At 36.0% G+C, this 17,513-nt stretch overlaps 1 protein-coding gene across 9 annotated transcripts in view; it reads left to right on the top strand.

Annotated features, from left to right (window-relative positions):
* The window catches only part of DLGAP1 (DLG associated protein 1), a 419,465-nt gene that overhangs the window by 124,742 nt on the left and 277,210 nt on the right, over window positions 1-17,513 (top strand). Inside the window, exon 3 of one of the 9 annotated variants that reach the window (XM_068671531.1) lies at window positions 15,053-15,161. The exons of the other annotated variants lie outside the window; for them this stretch is intronic. The gene's annotated coding sequence lies outside the window, so the exon portion shown is untranslated. The remainder of the gene's footprint in view (window positions 1-15,052; window positions 15,162-17,513) is intronic. 9 annotated transcript variants of the gene reach the window in all.

The raw sequence follows: 17,513 nt of genomic DNA, 5'->3' as shown, positions 1-17,513 counted from the left end.
AGAACAATTTTCATATCCTCAAATATTTAGCAGTTGGCAACTCTGAATCATTTTATTCCATTTTGTATCCTAAAACTGTAAAACATGAGGAAAATCGAGCTGTTTTATAAGAAAAATGCAAGACCAAATGTTAGAGGAAGTGATTCGTTGTGTAATATACCTCTTCAGTGTATGCCCAATTATGTAAAATTTTGTAAGGATTGCTCTGTTCTTTTCAGCACACCTGAAAAATGACTTTTAGGTATTACATCTTCTGAGGTGCTTGATGGTATTCAGGATACTATGTTTAGTGAATATATTTTTGTTCTGTTCAAATTAGTAATTATTCACCAGATTTCTTTGTTCCTTTTTTTTTTTTTTTTTTTTTTTTTTTTTCCCCTGATCAATTACTTTCCCTGAAACTTTTAGGAGTGTAAAAAATATGTCTCCTTCATGGGCAATCACCAACATTGCATTGGCATTCCTAAATTTCCATCAGTTTTTGTAAATGGAGTTCTGCCGTGCTTGCTACGTCTGTTAAAGCAAGGTTGATTGATATGCTTTTCTTTGGAATTCTCCACATACTTGTGGAAAGGCTTACCTCCTAGCATAGTCTATTTATCCATTTTTTAGCTAGTGCTGACCAGCTGTATCTTGATTAGTGTAATACCCAAATTTAAATCTGAAGTTTGAAAATAAAAGTGGAGATTTTATTTAACATGAGCTAGGTGTCCAGCTAGTTGTTTAAGTAGTCTATACATAGTTGTAAGAAAAGAACATTCACAAAGGGCGACTGTTCCCATTCTAAAGTACTTTCATAATTCAGAGTATGTAGAGATGTTTATTTCTCTCCATTTTCTGTTAACGGACCCTTGCTTAGACAGAATGGCAATTTCAAAGATTAGCGATAGCACTTTAAGCTGTATTTCCATGTTTCTTTAAGGTGTGCAAGATTGAATTGTAGAGGATGTACTGAGCAAAACTGTCTGATTGACCAAGAGTGGCATACTTTGTTGCTTCTGGAGAGGAAATAACCTAGCAGCATTTAGAACTATTGATTAATGTACGTAGTTTCAAAAGTAACCTGATAAATGCACTGCCCAGTAAGTCTACTTTTGTAAATTGTATCCACCTGCAGACTTTTTTTCACCCTATTGATGTAATGCCATTATCTGTAGTATGAGTTTTAACTTGAATTGATAAAACTTCTGGACACTGGTTGCAGCATTCACTATTTTCTGTGTAATGCCTGGTACATTTTTTAGTACTACTAAACATTAATAGAAGCTGTCGGAGGTAGGATAATAGGACTATCGGCACTGGCAGGTTGTTGAAGATGCTTTTTTCATTCTGTGCTCTGGCAACAAGTGTTTTCTATCCCCTTGATTATGACAGGTTGTCTCTCTGTGTTAACAAATGCCCAACTCTGCACGTAGCTGGCATGCATTAACTTTAAGCAGGTGATTTGCCACACTGAAGTTGTTAGATATCTGGATGATTAAAACTAATATCACATGTAGAACCATTTGACAGACTGGTATCTAAATTAAAATTCTCCAGTTGTGAATACACAAGAATGTGGTTAGGAAACCCATGTGGAAATTCTTGTTAAGCTTCTGCATGTGCTATTTATTTCTGATAGCTGTAGGCTGTATATCACTTTAGATGTACAGGAGAGCTGTACAAAAGCTTGTCTGGCTTATCAAGGGAGGAACTGGCTATCTGATATCCTTTATGGTAGGTGCTGTCTTACTGTTGCTGTTCAGGTGCCTCTTCGATATTCATCAAATATTGTCTGTCTATAGCAAACTAACATGGTTTTGGTGCCATTGACAATTAGAGGTCAAGCAGTTTGAGAATGTTGATTGTCTCTTACCATAGCTGAAACTATGGTTAAAATGTTCACTTCTTGCAACTTTGCCTCAGTAATGTCATTTTCTATGAAATTTAATTATTTAGTTCATTAAAATACTTTGAAAATATTCTCAGGGTGCCTCATGTATGTCAAAGTTCACTTCTTTCCAACCAGTAGCTAAACATGCATTTTTATTTTTATTTATTTTTTTTTTCTGGAGACTATTTAAAAGGTCTCACTTTGACTTCTCTATTTTTCCTGGTTTTATGAATCATATTGCCACAATTACCATCATATGTTTCTATATTTCCTTGACTATTTGACGTACATAGTGCATGCTAGCTGTGTAAGTAAATGTATGTATAGTATTCTTACTTTTTGTAAGCAGAATTTAATGTGATTTTTTTTATTTTTCTTTATATTTTCTTTTTAAGATTTTTTTTTTCTTTTTAAGTTGCAGTACATTACACCACATTTGATATACTTTGATCTGAATACATTAACTTCTTTGACATAATTCATAATTGGTAATTGTAATACATATGTATTTTTCAAGCTTAGACAATTTTATTGATTTATAGATGTAAAAGATGACTTTAGGCAGCCTTGTCTGAATAAATAGCTCTTGGAAATGCTTTATTAACTTAGTCCACTAAGAAAATGTACACATAAATGTAAATGTATATACAACCACTAAAATGATGCACATACACTGAGAGATAATCATATATATGTGTGTGCATTTACATATATACATAAATATAGAATGTGCAAATAGCATTTGAAATTTGAAGAAAAATAGCTCGATGTCAGAAAAAAAAAAAAAAAAAAGCATACTTAACGTGGCTTCAGGGACATTGGGAGATTTTAAATGATAGGAATATATGTAATGTGCCTTTTTCTCAGTTTTTGTTTGTTTGTTTTTCAAAACGAGTTGAAAGCAAACCCCAGCAATTCCATGATATCAGAACGTACTGATATCCACGTGTCTTCCACTCCTCAGGTATCTGCCACTAGTTTACAAACTGGCTTTAACAGTGAGTTGTCCTATGTGTACCTGCCACTAGAGGGGGGATGAGACACATGTTTTGTCACAAAGTTTTGCAGATATTTGGTTGCAGAAGAAAAATGTTGGGATTCTTCATTTTAAACTGTGTAGAGTATGTATGACCTTATGGCTTCTGATGTTGTGTCAACTGGGTCCAATCCTGATTTTATATTCATAAAACCACAGAACAAGTTTGGTAGGAGCAGATCTCTCGAGGTCATCTGGTCCACAAAGCAAGGTCAGCCTCACAGAGACAACTTCCAAGCTTAAGCAGGTTGCTCAGGTATTTCTCTAAGTAGGTTTTGAAAATCTCCAAGGATGGAGGTTCTGTGGCCTTTCTGGACAACCTGTGACCAGCCATGTCCACAGTGAATATTTTACTCCTGAAAAATTGGAATATCTTTTGTCAAAACTTGTTTGCAACTTTTCATTGAGTACCACTGAAGAGTGGCTGGCTTTGTCTTCTCTACAACTTCCCATTACTGTTTGAATACTGAAATATTCATCCATAGCCTTCCCTTCTCAAGACTGAAGAAATCAGTTCCTTCAGTCTGTTTGTATGTTACATTCTCCAACCCCCCAGCTGCCCTGGTAACTGTCAGCTGGACTTGATCTGGCATATTAGCATCTTTCTGGAAAGCCCAAAACCTTTGCTCACACTGTTATGTGAAATGGACAACTGAAGAGATTGTTCTTAACCATACTTTGCATGAGATTGTTTACCATTTCTACAGCATAGCTGTTGATTGTTCTCAACAAGGTGAACTGGGTTCTGTTTGTAGAAGTAGGATTTTTTTTCTTAAAAGTCATGAAAAGTCATGATAAGTCATGAAAAATGGAGTTGATTTGTATGTAATAGATCAAAATATTGGTCAAGAGATAAGCCAAGAGCTGCACTATAATGTTATCACAGTATCTTTTTTTGTTTGTTTGTTTTGTTTTGTTTTCCCTGCACAGAAATACATCCAATTTTCCGGCCACAAAGTGGAGTGGTATTTTTCCCTACCTTCCATGTTGTGTAGCTAAGGGGAAAACGTATTTCCATGGAGAAGGAGATCCACTTAGGGAATAAGGTTGAGCTGATGCAAGAGTTCTCTGAATATAATGCATGAAGGCATATTAAAATGTTATTTGAATATAGTCCCTAAATATATATTTTAGGAAAAAAATAATATACTACAAAGTATAATTCAGTCACATTCCATTAGAGGTTTCGAGTAATTCAGCTACAGATTAAGGATCTCTTGACATGGCCAGATGAATCTTTATAGATAATAACTTACTTTCCATTTTACAGTGTGCAGCATCAAGTCCTGAGCCAGGCTTTTTCAGTACAAACATTAGGTGAATTTAGACCTATAGTCTTCAAGAAGAAAATAAAAGAAGAGGAGGACAGGCAAGTGAAACCCTCTATTTAAGTGGTTTAAAAATCCTTTTTTAAAGTGAAAATAAAATATGTGATTCCAGCAGTAATACAGAACAAAATTAAAATATATCAGACTCCTGTCTCACAACACTGGCTAGGAATATATATGAAGTGTACCATGTGAACCTGTATACCTACCAGGATGGTCATTTAATGTAAATGGCTAGGTTCTTAGTATAGATGAGAAGCGGGGAAAATAATAGTGAAAATAATTCAAAAAATTGAGAGTTACAAGTCAGTCTGCTTGACAGGCTAAGCCAGAAATTCCCTTATAATAAGTCATGGTAGGACTCAGAGTTGAGTCATTTGGCCTTCCTTCTTACTTGGAAAACAGGATTGTTCGTGTATTTCTTAATAGTTCAAGAGCAGTTGTTGACACTTAGATATCAAAATTGAGACGCTGTGTGTGTATAACAGCTGTGTTAATGCCATCTGCAAACCAGAGCTCTGGACACTATTACGAATTAAAACAAAGATAAATAGAATTAAGAAGCAACTTTATTCAAGAACATAAAACTTCACAAAATGCAGAATAAGGAAAAAAGAAAATCCTGCAGGTAGCTCTAAGTGTACTTTTCAGCAAAAACAGCTACAGGCGCCACCTTAAATGATGACACTAAGTATGTTGCAAAATTAATGGAAAATAGCTATGCAGTTAGCACCCACCATTTGTGATTACTATTCCGCTACAGACATTCGTGTGTTACTGTTGTTACTGTGAAGTTGCAGTTAACTCACATCACCAATATAAAGAGTCTGAGCTGTTCACCTGAGTCTACATTTATATCTCAGTATGTGCTACACCAATTTCTATTGTGGAATCCACAAACTGAGCAAAACTACAAGTCTGATCGATAAAGACTATATTATTTTATGTAAATAGGCTTATGTTGCAAAGCTAATTTCTTTGCCCTGATAAACTCCAGGAATATAAATAGGTTTAGATTAATCATAAAAATAATAATGTGCACGTTAGCAAGGTCTCTTCTTATAAGATTCTCAAGGTTATAGTGTAGGAGAGCGTTCTCAAATTCCTGTTCAAAAAGAAAGAAAAGAGTTTAAGAACATCTTGTGAAGTAATATTTTTTATTTTAAGGCCGTGCATGCTTTTTCATCCTGTAGAGTTATGGCTCAATAATTCTGTGTTTTGGGGATTTGTTATTTTTATTTTTCAGTGGTGGCGGTATGGTTTTTTGTGTGTTTGTTGGTTTTTTTTGCATGTATGTTTGTGTGTGTGTGTGTTGTTTGTGTTTTTTTGTTGTTGTTGTTTGTTTTGTTTTCAAAAAGTGATTGTCATCCCATTTTCTAGAGGGCAAAAATGGAGCAGAAAGATGAGAAGTAATTTATACAGTCATGTAAAATCAGAAATAAGCTATTAACCCAGATTGCGTTAGTTCCATTCTTCTGGCTTAACAATTACATACATTTCCTCTTTTAAAAGGTATTAAATCTACATAAGTTTTGTTTCTTTTTTTTTATTATTAATCTTTTTAAATGTATTTGTGATAAAATCCTAAACATTAATTTGCTTTCTTTTTGTCTCTTTGGTAGATGTTATTATCATGTTTTTATGGGTTTCTTTGCATATACTACCAAGGTCAATAACATTTCAGAGATACGCAAGGAATAATATTGGGCGTTAGTACCTGCACTTGGATAAAGCTTCATTTGAAACAAGCAGAGATTGAGAGAGAAAGCACTGAGAGCATTCACGTTTACAACATCATACTTAAAAAGTTTATTCTGGAGATAAACTCAGAGAGGTCTTGAAGTAACATAGTATTCTAAGTGGTATTCATGTATTCTAAAGATCCTTCATTTTACATTATCTCTGTTGTTTACATAAACCAACTGAATTAAAAATACTGCACCCTTTGGCTTGTATTCAGTAACAGTCTATTGCCAAAGGAAAAGCTGAGCAAAAGCTATTCATACTGAGGAACAAACACTGAAACTTTAAGGTGGCTGTGGTGGCTTAAAAGTAAGAAGCTTTAGAAATGCTATTGCATTTCTTAGATACGTGAAGGTAACCCAGCTGTGTCCCTACACTCTGCTGTGAGACCTAAGAGTGACCCTGCCTGCCATGTCATGCTTTGCATGGGAGGAAAACCTCCCAGGTATTCAGGCTAGATGGAGGCACCACTTCTGGTAATAATAACAAATGTAACCAGGAACACAAAAAAGGTCAAATCTGGGGCTTAGTCCTCCTAGAAATTTACTTTCTAATTTCCTCTCTGAGTCATCTCCTGCAAAAACATAGGGGTACAACTGATTTCCTTTGTTAGCATAAATTCCCTTTTCCTATGCCACTAAACTGTCATATGTAATTCAGGTGTTTTTTTTTTCAAAAACACACAGTGTATTCAATCCTGAAGGTTTCCTGAAATAGCTTTGTAAAATTAATTAAAATCTAGAATGACTTTTAGAAAGGCAGAAGGTAATGGCTGTTAAAAGCTGCCTGACAGGGTGGTTTCCTGGCTGTTGTCAAATGGGAATAGAAATTAAATTTAGCAGAGTTCATGAGCTCTCAATCAGCAGCAAAGTAGATAGGACCTGTCATGCCCATTTGCAACAGAAGCTAGGATCTGATGATATAAATTTATCTTCATACTGGTCTCCTTGAACCAGTCTAGTCCCTGTCAGATTCCATTGACATTGCGCACCTAATAACATGATCACATTTAAAGACTTTCAGATATGAAGACTTTCCATTCAGACTTCTGTGTTGCAGTATATATCTTCACTGTTTCAAATTGAACTGAGTTTCATTACATAATTAAGGTTTAACTCATTGTAACCAAAATCTGATGGTGAAGGAGGTTTATTGGATCATTTAAAATCAGATGTTCTAAAGCATGAAGTTTTCCTAGTTACTGGCTCTTCAAGGAAAAATCACAGATATATCTTTTTAAAATGGCTTTAAAATGTTCTTTCCATGCATGTCTTGAGCATTAAATACATTATAATATGTTTGCATATCTGATGTTCCTAGATGAGAAACACTTTTTTTTATTATTATTATTATATTTTAACTAATGTTCAGAAGAAATTCCATAAGGGAGAGATTTATTTACTGACTGAGTATACCAACTTGAAATAATGCAGTGAAGAGCTTGTAAATGTATTTATAACAATCTGGAGATGGGAGAAAAAATGAAAAAAAATAAAATAAAAACAATATCTGGGAGAAAAATTGCTTATATCAAATGAAATTAGATCCTTTAGGCTACATCTCCAAGATGATTGTAAATATAAGTTAGTCATTATTTTTAAAGAGGGATTAAAGCTTGTGAGTTACTTCCATTTTGCATAGCAAGATTTTGAGGTAAAGGCTTCAATACCCAATGATTTATCAAGAGATACTAGACCAGATTCTCAACATTTCAACACTCACATTTATTTTGGAAGTTTGGGTTGGTCATTTAGCTACTGTTATACCCTTATGCAAAATTTCAGCATTTGGAATTAAATGGACTTTGTTTTAGTATCTTGAGTTCTTTGTCTAGAAGCACTTTCAAGTACTTAAATTCTATGCTAATATTAAGCAACAGATTATTGTTTGTTCTGTGGCAATGTGAAATTTTAAAACGGCTTTGCAAGCAGTTAACCCAATAGACTAAAAGAAAATTATACAGTTTTCTTATGCATTTTGAAATATGTTCTAAGGCGAACTGTTAGTAACTGTTGTCGAAACAATTAATTTGATGAAAAGGACAACAAACAAACAAACAAGTATTTTTTTAATATCTTTAGCTGAGATCAGTTCCTACTTATTAACTGTGCTAAAAATAATAATAATAATTCATAATAATAAATGAGAGAAAGAGAGAGAGAGAGAGAGAGAGAATCCTGAAAGCCAAAGTAACTGATTCAGTAAAACTGCAATGTCTCACTAGGGGCCTGAGCTTCTATGGCAGTTCTGTGCTGCCATTTGATCATTCAACTGTAGTGATTCAATCATTCTTCACAGCTTATTTAGTATATTTCTTCATTCACGTCACAGGAGATTATGTGAAAGCCCTGAACAGTGCTTGCCTGCGTAGGCAGACTGAACTAATCCACATTCCTGCATGCAAAGAATAAGATTCTGGCTTGTGATCAACCTTGTTAGCAACCACAGGGAAATTCTCAATGTAATTTGAAAGATAGAAATTTGGGGGTGACAAGAGGGGGGTTGTAAGAAGCATCACATATCTTCATGCTAAAAGAGAGGAAAATATTAGTCCAGTAAGAAATCTCCTACTTCAAGAAACTTTATATTAAAAATAATTATTTATTTCATAGTTTATTTTTACAGGACAAGATGGCACAGCAGGGACACAGTTTTTTTCAGTGAAGTAGCTGAGTCATCTAGCTGTAGAGATAAATTTGGTTAGGAGAAGAAAGACATTGAGAAGGAAACAAGGTAACAACAAACAATTATGTATAAATGAAAGTGCAGTTTTGAGTACGATAGCACAGGTTTGGAGTACGGTTATACAGCTGCCAAATGGCTTTACAGAAAATGTTTCATGTTACTGCTATTTATAGTACAGGAAAAAATAAAAATAAAAAGGTACTCTTGTATTTCTTTCTCGCACTTTCTATGAATTCTCTAGAGCTGTTGTAAATATGCATTGTGCAATTCATATACTGCAGTCACCCATCCTGTAAGTTTTCAGGTCAGCTAAATTACTCTGTCATATGTTGTTACTATGATACTTAATGGTCCATTGAGGATGGACTTGTGATTTGCACAAATACAACAGTAAACATTTCCAAGCCCAGTAGAAAGCCCAATTAAAAAAGAAAGCTACTGTAAGAGAGAGAATGATTACAAATCATGGTGTCATTTTGTACATTTTTGCCTGTCCTGTCTTCTCTCATTTCAAGCCTCAGTATCTTGATTAATGCATTTTTGACCTAAATATCTCCTTTTTTTTTTCCTCTGCTTCTAACCAAAACATAGTTACAGACGTTACAGAGATTCTTCCATATCATCACTCGCAAATATTCTGTAAAGCAATTATTATAAACTGTTCCTTGTTTCCTCTTTCATGACTGTAAGAAACAAGAGAAGAGAGAGAGAAATGGAAATAACTGTCCAAAACATGAAGACTGACATAAAGTTCTCCATGGTAACTTTGTGACCTAATTGTTGCTGATGTACATTCTCTCACTTAATAATTTTGTGTTTAAGATACCCATTGCAGCATGATGGATTTATACTGTATTCAGACCAAGAACTATGATTATGGTTCTTGGCACATTTACAGATAATTTTTTAAATGATAGTTGCAGTAATATTTTATGTCTAGAAGTTGTTTATACTTCGCATTGAAGCAGTTACACTGCTATCATGGATTTCATTGTCAAGAGTAAGAAAAACAAAACAAACAATAAGCTGTTCTACATTAAAACAATGTCATTGATCTCAGGGAAAAGGTTATTGTTCTTAACAAAGAGCTAGTAATACTTTGGGAAGTATTTCATTAAACAAACAGAAAAAAATATATATATATTTATATTTTTTTTTGCCTTTCCCGACAGGCAAATGTTATGTCACAGCAAGTGAGCAAGTGCAATGCTCTTCTTGAATCTTTATCTTGAAGTAACTTCACTGTGATATTCATTACTTTTGAATACTAGTGAAGATTTGGTCATTTGTTCAGATGTTTTACCTAGACTTTGGCCTCTAACAGACTAAAGATTGATGAGAGAAACAATATCTAGCCGAAACATACGGAATGACATCTTGTAGAGTGAGGGTAAAACAACTATAAAACAATTTATTTTTTTTTCTGTGACCATTTAGATATTTCACTTGTGATTGAAGTCTTTATTATAAAGAGCCATTTCAATAATTTATTTATGAAATTGATTAGCAGAACATTTCAATGTACACATTTTACCATAACAGCTTTGAATGGTAAATGGATTTTGCAAGAATACATGTATCAAATGTGGAAACTTGGACAGATGTAATGTACACCAAACCTTTGAAGCTGGAAACACTATAAAAGAGTAGGTTTAGAAATAGACTTTTTATCTGAAACTGCTCATAGTCTTTCAAATGTGAATAAAATTCTTAGTGATGAAGCCACAAGACTAATATTAGATTACTTGTTCTTTCAGATAGTGAAGATGATTTGATATTATTTATGGAGCAGCTGGTTCCAGAATTATTTTATAAAATGTTAACAAAACCCTCTATTCATACTGGAAAATGTGCATTCTATCACAATAAGGGTGCCATCCAAAATTCTAAATGAATGGATAGAAAACAATTATTTTGTAGTTGCTGACCTATAGATTAAGATAGAATCTTGCTGAGGAAAACAAATGATAAAGATTCTCTACAGAAAATTCACACTGAATTTTCTTTTTGAGCCACGATTCAGTCAGCTAACAAAAGGCTCTTACAGCAGTGAAAATGACTTAGAATGAATAAACTGAAGCTGAGTTTCTTCTTTCTACAGAAAACAGCTAACTACTCTAAATGAAAGGTTGCGGTGTTTTTGGTTTTGTTTTTTTGTCGATTTTTTGTTTGTTTTTTTGTTTTTCTTTTTGTTTTGTTTTGTTGTTGCTGTTGTTTTCATTTCCTCTTTGAGAGTCCTGTGCCAAGTGAAAGCTGTGAGAAAAAAAACATCAAGTACCTGTGTCTAATGGGACTTAAAAGTATGTCTGTAAAGCATGACATAGCATTATGGTTAGTGCCTGGAATATCTGGTGGTTATGATGACACATTTACGTGGCCCAAAGGTGTTGGTGAGCAGTGTTCCCATCAGTAGCACTGAATGTCAGGGAGTATCCTAGATCATAGGATGGAATCTTTCAAATGAAGACTTCTTTAGTCTTCATTTCAGAGCCTGAATACTAGGAAATTGTTCAAACACTAAGGTTGTGCTCTTGATCTGAACCACTTGCCTTCTTTTCTCTGCTGACTGCAGAGAGAGCCTGTGGAGACTGACTTCTCAACTTACACATCAAAATTTGGTGAGTCAAGTTAAGGAAGTATGAAAATATAATTGCAACCTTGGAGTTCCAGCGAAGAGTTTAAAACTAAGATAGATAAACAGAACAGAAGGGTTTTTGTTGTTTTGTTGGTTGGTTTTTTGGTTGGTTATTCCAGTCCCAGATTTGTACATGGCCATTATTTAAATTCAGTCCTTAATGAGATGATGTAGGTTGGTAGAACCCTACAGTGTTCTACTGGTGTTGGAAAAATAATATATTGAATCTGTGATATTTTTTTGCTCAAGGCTAAAGGCATTCTTGGGAAGATATTTGATCATGCATAAGGGACATAATTGTTATTTTGTTAGTTTCTGAGTGCCTGTGATAAGCTCATCCCCAGGCTGTAAAGAAATTGCAATCCCTGTTTCAGAAAATTCAAGAATAATCATCATTGTTAATACCATGAGATAAAATCTATTTTATAAACTGGATGCATCTAACAAATTATTAAAGATCTCTTTGGATTTCCCAAAAGACATAAAGAAGGATATAAATATTTGCAGATCAGATCTGCATTTCAGATATCCTGCAGATGGAATGGTTTAGCCAGCTAGATACCTTCGCACCCTTCAAAACTCTGTCCAGTTTTTGAAAATGTTCTGCCTAAGCAGTCCAGCAAGTGTTGGAATAATGATAGTAATTTCTAAAAAGGTATATGGGTGCATATAATTGACAGTGTGCATCAAATCCAGGCTTGCCATTGGTTTGTATCAAATCTTTAATTTTCTTTTCATGAAAATTACTCAGCCCAGTGCACCTATATCAATATCCTGTCTCCAACAATGACCCAAAATGGAAGCCTACGAAAGCATGTAAAAAAGTAGAAAGTTCACAATGACGCTTTCCATAATATTCCCTCAGCTTCTAACCATTTGATTTAGACTGGTTCCCTGGACAAAGACTACATTCGACAGAAGTGGAAGTCTATGAAATCCCGAGTTTTCATCTATGCATGTTTTCATTTTTCTGTTTGAACCATGTAGACTGTAACATGCACAGGATGGCAAGGATGACCACATTTTAATAAGGTTTTACATGAAGAGCCACCTCCTTCTCTTTCTTCACAACCTGTGCTTGGACAGCTTCATTTGACGGCCCTCTCAGTCTGTATCAGAACATGAAGAACCGAACCATTTTCACAATCTGTATGCCATCGTTCCAAAGGCATCTGTCATAGCCCCCTTCAAGAGTCAGTTTTCTAGATTGACAAATGCCAGCCCAGCCTATTTAATAATTTCTTCTTTAGAAACCTCTCCAGAATACTGATCACCTTCACTGCTCTTTTCTAGTTCTGACCATACCATTCCAATATGGCAGTGCAAAGCTACATGCAGTGTACTAGATTAAGGTGGGACGTTTATTTTTAGTGACCTCATGATGTTTTCTCTTGATCTTCAATTTTTCCCTGATAATCCTTAATATTGTTGGTCACTTACTGGACATTTTCCTGGAAAGGTCTATAATAGCAACAAGTTCTTAATTTATAATTAGCTCAGAGGCCATCTTTTCATCAGTAAATGTAGGTGTTGTTTTCTTTTCTTTTTACCCACTTGTGTTACTTTTTATGAATACACACTGCATTTCATCTATCATTTTACTACTGCTCAATCTGGTAAGATCTTTCTGCAGCTTGCCCTCATATTTATTGCCCAGAGAAACTCAGCATCATCAGCAAAGTTTAGGTAAGTTCACTACAAACCTCTTTTTCCAGATTTATGGAGAAGTTTAAGAGAATCATACTTGGAAAGGTCTTTGATTTCACAGATGAATTCTTTCCAATCTGGAAACTTTCCTTGTGTTGTTTTTTGTTGTTGCTTGGTTGTTAATTGTTTTAACAAATATTATATCTGTTCAAGGTTCTTTCATTTTATCCTACGCCTCTTTCATGAGGAACATTTTCAGAATAATTTTAGAAGTCTGAGTAGAAATTCAGTAGAGTGAATGGATGGATCTTCCTTATCCATGTGGTCAAAGACCCCTTCAAAGAACACACGCTGCATGATAAAGCATGATTTATTGATGCAAAGGCTGTGTTTCTTATTCCACAATACCTTGTTTTATCTTTGCATCCACTACTTCTATTCTTACAGGTCAGTAAAATTCTGTTGGAACCTGTAAAAGTTGATGTTGCATGCAACATCATGTTCCAGGTACAGCACCAAGGCCACTGCCAAAGTGTCCTTTGCTTTATATTTCTTTCTCCTTACATCTCCCAAAATATTTCAAAGTGAATGCAATCATTTTTCATGTTTGTAATGCTTCCAAAGTAGTCATCTGCCTTCCTGAAAACATGCAAAATTTCACCTTTCATAAATGTGAAAATAATAGTCTAAAAGTCTATATTCTGTAAGCTATGTGGGTTTCCGATATCAAACATCACACTGATTTCATGGTTAAAACTTGTCAACGATGGCTTCTACTCTAAATTAATGTAAAATTTGAGCTATTTACAGAACAGATCTGTTTCTCTGTGCTTTTGTGTGCAAAACAAGGGATTTTATTTTCGCCATAATGTCTAAGACAATGCTGCTGGGAGTAGGGGGACTACAATATATGCACCTTCATGTGTGGGGGCTGAGTTTTAATGTCCCATGTTTAAGCAAGCTCAACTATCCTGTGTTTTTGGTGTGAGCAAAGCTGATGGTGTTTGTCAAGACAGAAGGGGCCTAACATTAAAGTGTGTATCCAGTTTGATGACTGATGGTTGTGGTGGGAGAGGGAATCGGTAGCAATTACCTGTTTGGATTTTATCGCATAAGAATAAACATTGAGCATTATTGTACATGGAGCAAAGGCATACTTGCAACAGCGATAACAGTTGTAATAAAAACTCAGTCTTCATAAAAAAAAAATCAAAACAAACAAAAAAAGAAAGTCAAGACCAAAAAAAATAGTTTCCTTGTCATTGCAGCAAAAATTACTGCTGGTGAAAGGGAGAGTATAATTTCAGTTCCCTTAGAGGCAGGTGAAGAACTGGGGCACGGTGATCCTTTGATGTTGCTGTTGTGTCAAACAAATTATATGAGTACGTTTTTTCCAGGTAATTTCTGTGGTAAGTAAAATGAATTATAGGTACCACATAATGGACCAAAGGAAAATGTATCTGTGCCATTTCTGAAAATTTAGGTTTTCTTATGTAATGATTATGCATTTATCATATGTTGTATTGTTTTCTGTCAGGCAAACATGCACCAGATACAATCATAGCCATTCAGCTCCCTGTTGTTTCACTGAAGGGCTGATCTTTTGTTGCAACATTTTTATTTTCATTGGTAATATTTGTTACTTTATTCTTGAAATTATCTATCTCTAACTAAAAGGAAAACTTGGTGAGCTAATTAGTTGATAGTAAGTTTAGTTGCTGTCCATTTAAGTAAATGATACCTTATTGTTTCATAGACTCAAGACATGTTTGAGATAAGTGCCCATGTTTAAGAAATTATGAAAGGTCTCCCAAGGGTGATTTAGGCTATGTAAACACTGAAAAGTGTACTCCTCATTACTGCAACATTCATGTCTGCCCTTTTCTCCTCCCTTTATCAAATCTCATCATGCTTTTGGAGATGGAAATTTGCTGAGCAGAGTAATAGGTTTCCAGCAAAGTTTTTTCCTTTTCCCTCTGTACTACCTTATATTTGTTGCAATAAGCAACAGTCCTTTAAATTACTGCACTTATAAAGCTTTAAAATAGGGCAGATTAGAATTTACAGTCTTGATGATACACAATTTTTTTCCATTCTGTCTCCAGACAAGATGGCTTGTGGAAGGATATGCTTCCTGGGTTTAGAGGAGTCTTTGTTCCATCCAGAACCCCAGAGTTTGTTTGCACTTGCAAGGACAAATCCCTTAGAACCAAAGTAAGTGCCAAAAGTAAGAAACTTTGCATCAAAACTGATTAAATGTGCCATCTGTGATAATCTATTTCAGAGGCCTGTCCAGCTTCATATCCCCAGTATCCATTATGGAACAGGAAATTTAGGAACCTCTGCTTTCTTTTCTAAAACTATAAATGTTACAGTTTTATCAGAGTATTTATAACCTCAGACTCGTGTTACCAATATAAGACATAAGACCTCCTTCCATTTATGTTTTAGGGAATATTTCCCTAAATTACCTACACTGAGTGTAAATGACTATTCAGTTCTGTTGGTTCATTTAAAATGGAGTTTAAAATGTCTGCATTTTCAGTGATGTTTTTATCATGTTTGGATTTGTTTTATTTTTTCACGTACAGGCAATTCGGCAATGACATATAAAAATATGAATTTATGACAGTTTGGGGTGGAGGAGTTTGAAAGTGCTTTGTTTTTTATACTCAGCTGTGGACCATAATCTGCAATAACAACAGTACATTTTAAATGCTGCTTAAGCGATTATTTTAATGTAGAGGACAGTTTATTAGAAAACAATATCCATCTCTTGAGTGGATAACAATTCAGGAGTAAATAAGAATTTCAAAATAGGCAAAAAAAGATAACTTGAGTAATTTCATTCTAAAGAATACAATTGTCATGAAATATATATATATATATATATATATATATAAAATAAAAACTGTTTATGAAATTATATGTTTAAACATGCGCCCTTTCCTGGCTTGTTTCAGATATATATTTCAACATGAGAAGCACATGCAAACATTAATCTGTATTGTTCATGAAACATAGAACAGCTTGGGTTGGAAGAGACCTTAAAGACAATGTGGTTCCAAACCCCCTGCCATGGACAGGGACACCTTCCACTAGGCCAGGTTGCCAAAAGCCCCATCCAGCCCAGCCTTGAAAACCTCCAGGGATGGGGCATCCACAGCTTCTCTGGGCAACCTGTTCCAGTGCCTCACCACCCTCTGGGTGATTTTCCTCCTAACATCTACTCTAAATCTCCCTTATTTTAGGTTGCTCTCCAGCATTTTTATACGATCCCTTAGGTATTGAAAAGCTGCAATGTGGTCTCCCCAGGGTCTTCTCTAGGCTGAACATCCCAAGCTCTCTCAGTCTGTCTTCTGTCTTCATAGGGTAGATCAGCTGATAGATGATCAGCCCTCTGATCACCTTCATGACCCTGCTCTGGACCTGTTCTAACAGATCCACCTCCTTCTTATGCTGGGAGCCCCAGACCTGGATGCAGCACTCCAGGTGGGGCCTCACAAGAGCAGAGCAAAGGGGGACAGTCACTTCCCTCCACCTGCTGGCCACTCTTCTGTTGATGCAGCCTAGGACACAGTTGGCCTTCTGGATTGCAAATGCACACTGCCAGCTCATGTCATAGAATCATAGAATCATAGAATATCCTGAGTTGGAAGGGACCCTTAAGGATCATCAAGTCCAACTCTTGACACTGCACAGGTCTACCCAAAAGTTCAGACCATGTGACTAAGTGCACAGTCCAATCTCTTCTTAAATTCAGACAGGCTCGGTGCAGTGACCACTTCCCTGGGGAGCCTGTTCCAGTGTGCAACCACTCTCTCTGTGAAGAACCCCTTCCTGATGTCCAGCCTAAACTTCCCCTGCCTCAGCTTAACTCCGTTCCCGCGGGTCCTGTCGCTGGTGTTAATGGAGAAAAGGTCTCCTGCCTCTCGACACCCCCTTACGAGGAAGTTGTAGACTGCGATGAGGTCTCCCCTCAGCCTCCTCTTCTCCAGGCTGAACAGGCCCAGTGCCCTCAGCCGTTCCTCGTACGTCTTCCCCTCCAGGCCTTTCACCATCTTCGTAGCCCTCCTCTGGACACTCTCCAACAGTTTCATGTCCTTTTTATACTGTGGTGCCCAGAACTGCACACAGTACTCGAGGTGAGGCTGCACCAGCGCAGAGTAGAGCGGGACAATCACCTCCCTTGACCTACTAGCAATGCCGTGCTTGATGCACCCCAGGACACGGTTGGCCCTCCTGGCTGCCAGGGCACACTGCTGGCTCATATTCAACTTGCTGTCTACCACGACCCCCAGATCCCTCTCTTCTAGGCTGCTCTCCAGTGTCTCATCGCCCAGTCTGTACGTGCAGCCAGGGTTTCCCCGTCCCAGGTGCAGGACCCGGCACTTGCTCTTATTGAACTTCATGTGGTTGGCGATCGCCCAGCTCTCCAACCTATCCAGATCCCTCTGCAAGGCCTTTCCACCCTCAACAGAGTCCACAACTCCTCCAAGTTTGGTGTCATCAGCAAACTTGCTCAAAATGCCTTCTATTCCTACATCCAGATCGCTTATAAAGATA

This window comes from Anas acuta, chromosome 2 (genome assembly GCF_963932015.1).
Source record: "Anas acuta chromosome 2, bAnaAcu1.1, whole genome shotgun sequence".
Classification (NCBI taxonomy): Eukaryota; Metazoa; Chordata; class Aves; order Anseriformes; family Anatidae; genus Anas; species Anas acuta.
Note: the sequence above shows the minus strand (reverse complement) of the source record. Positions and strands in the feature narration are given on the sequence as shown.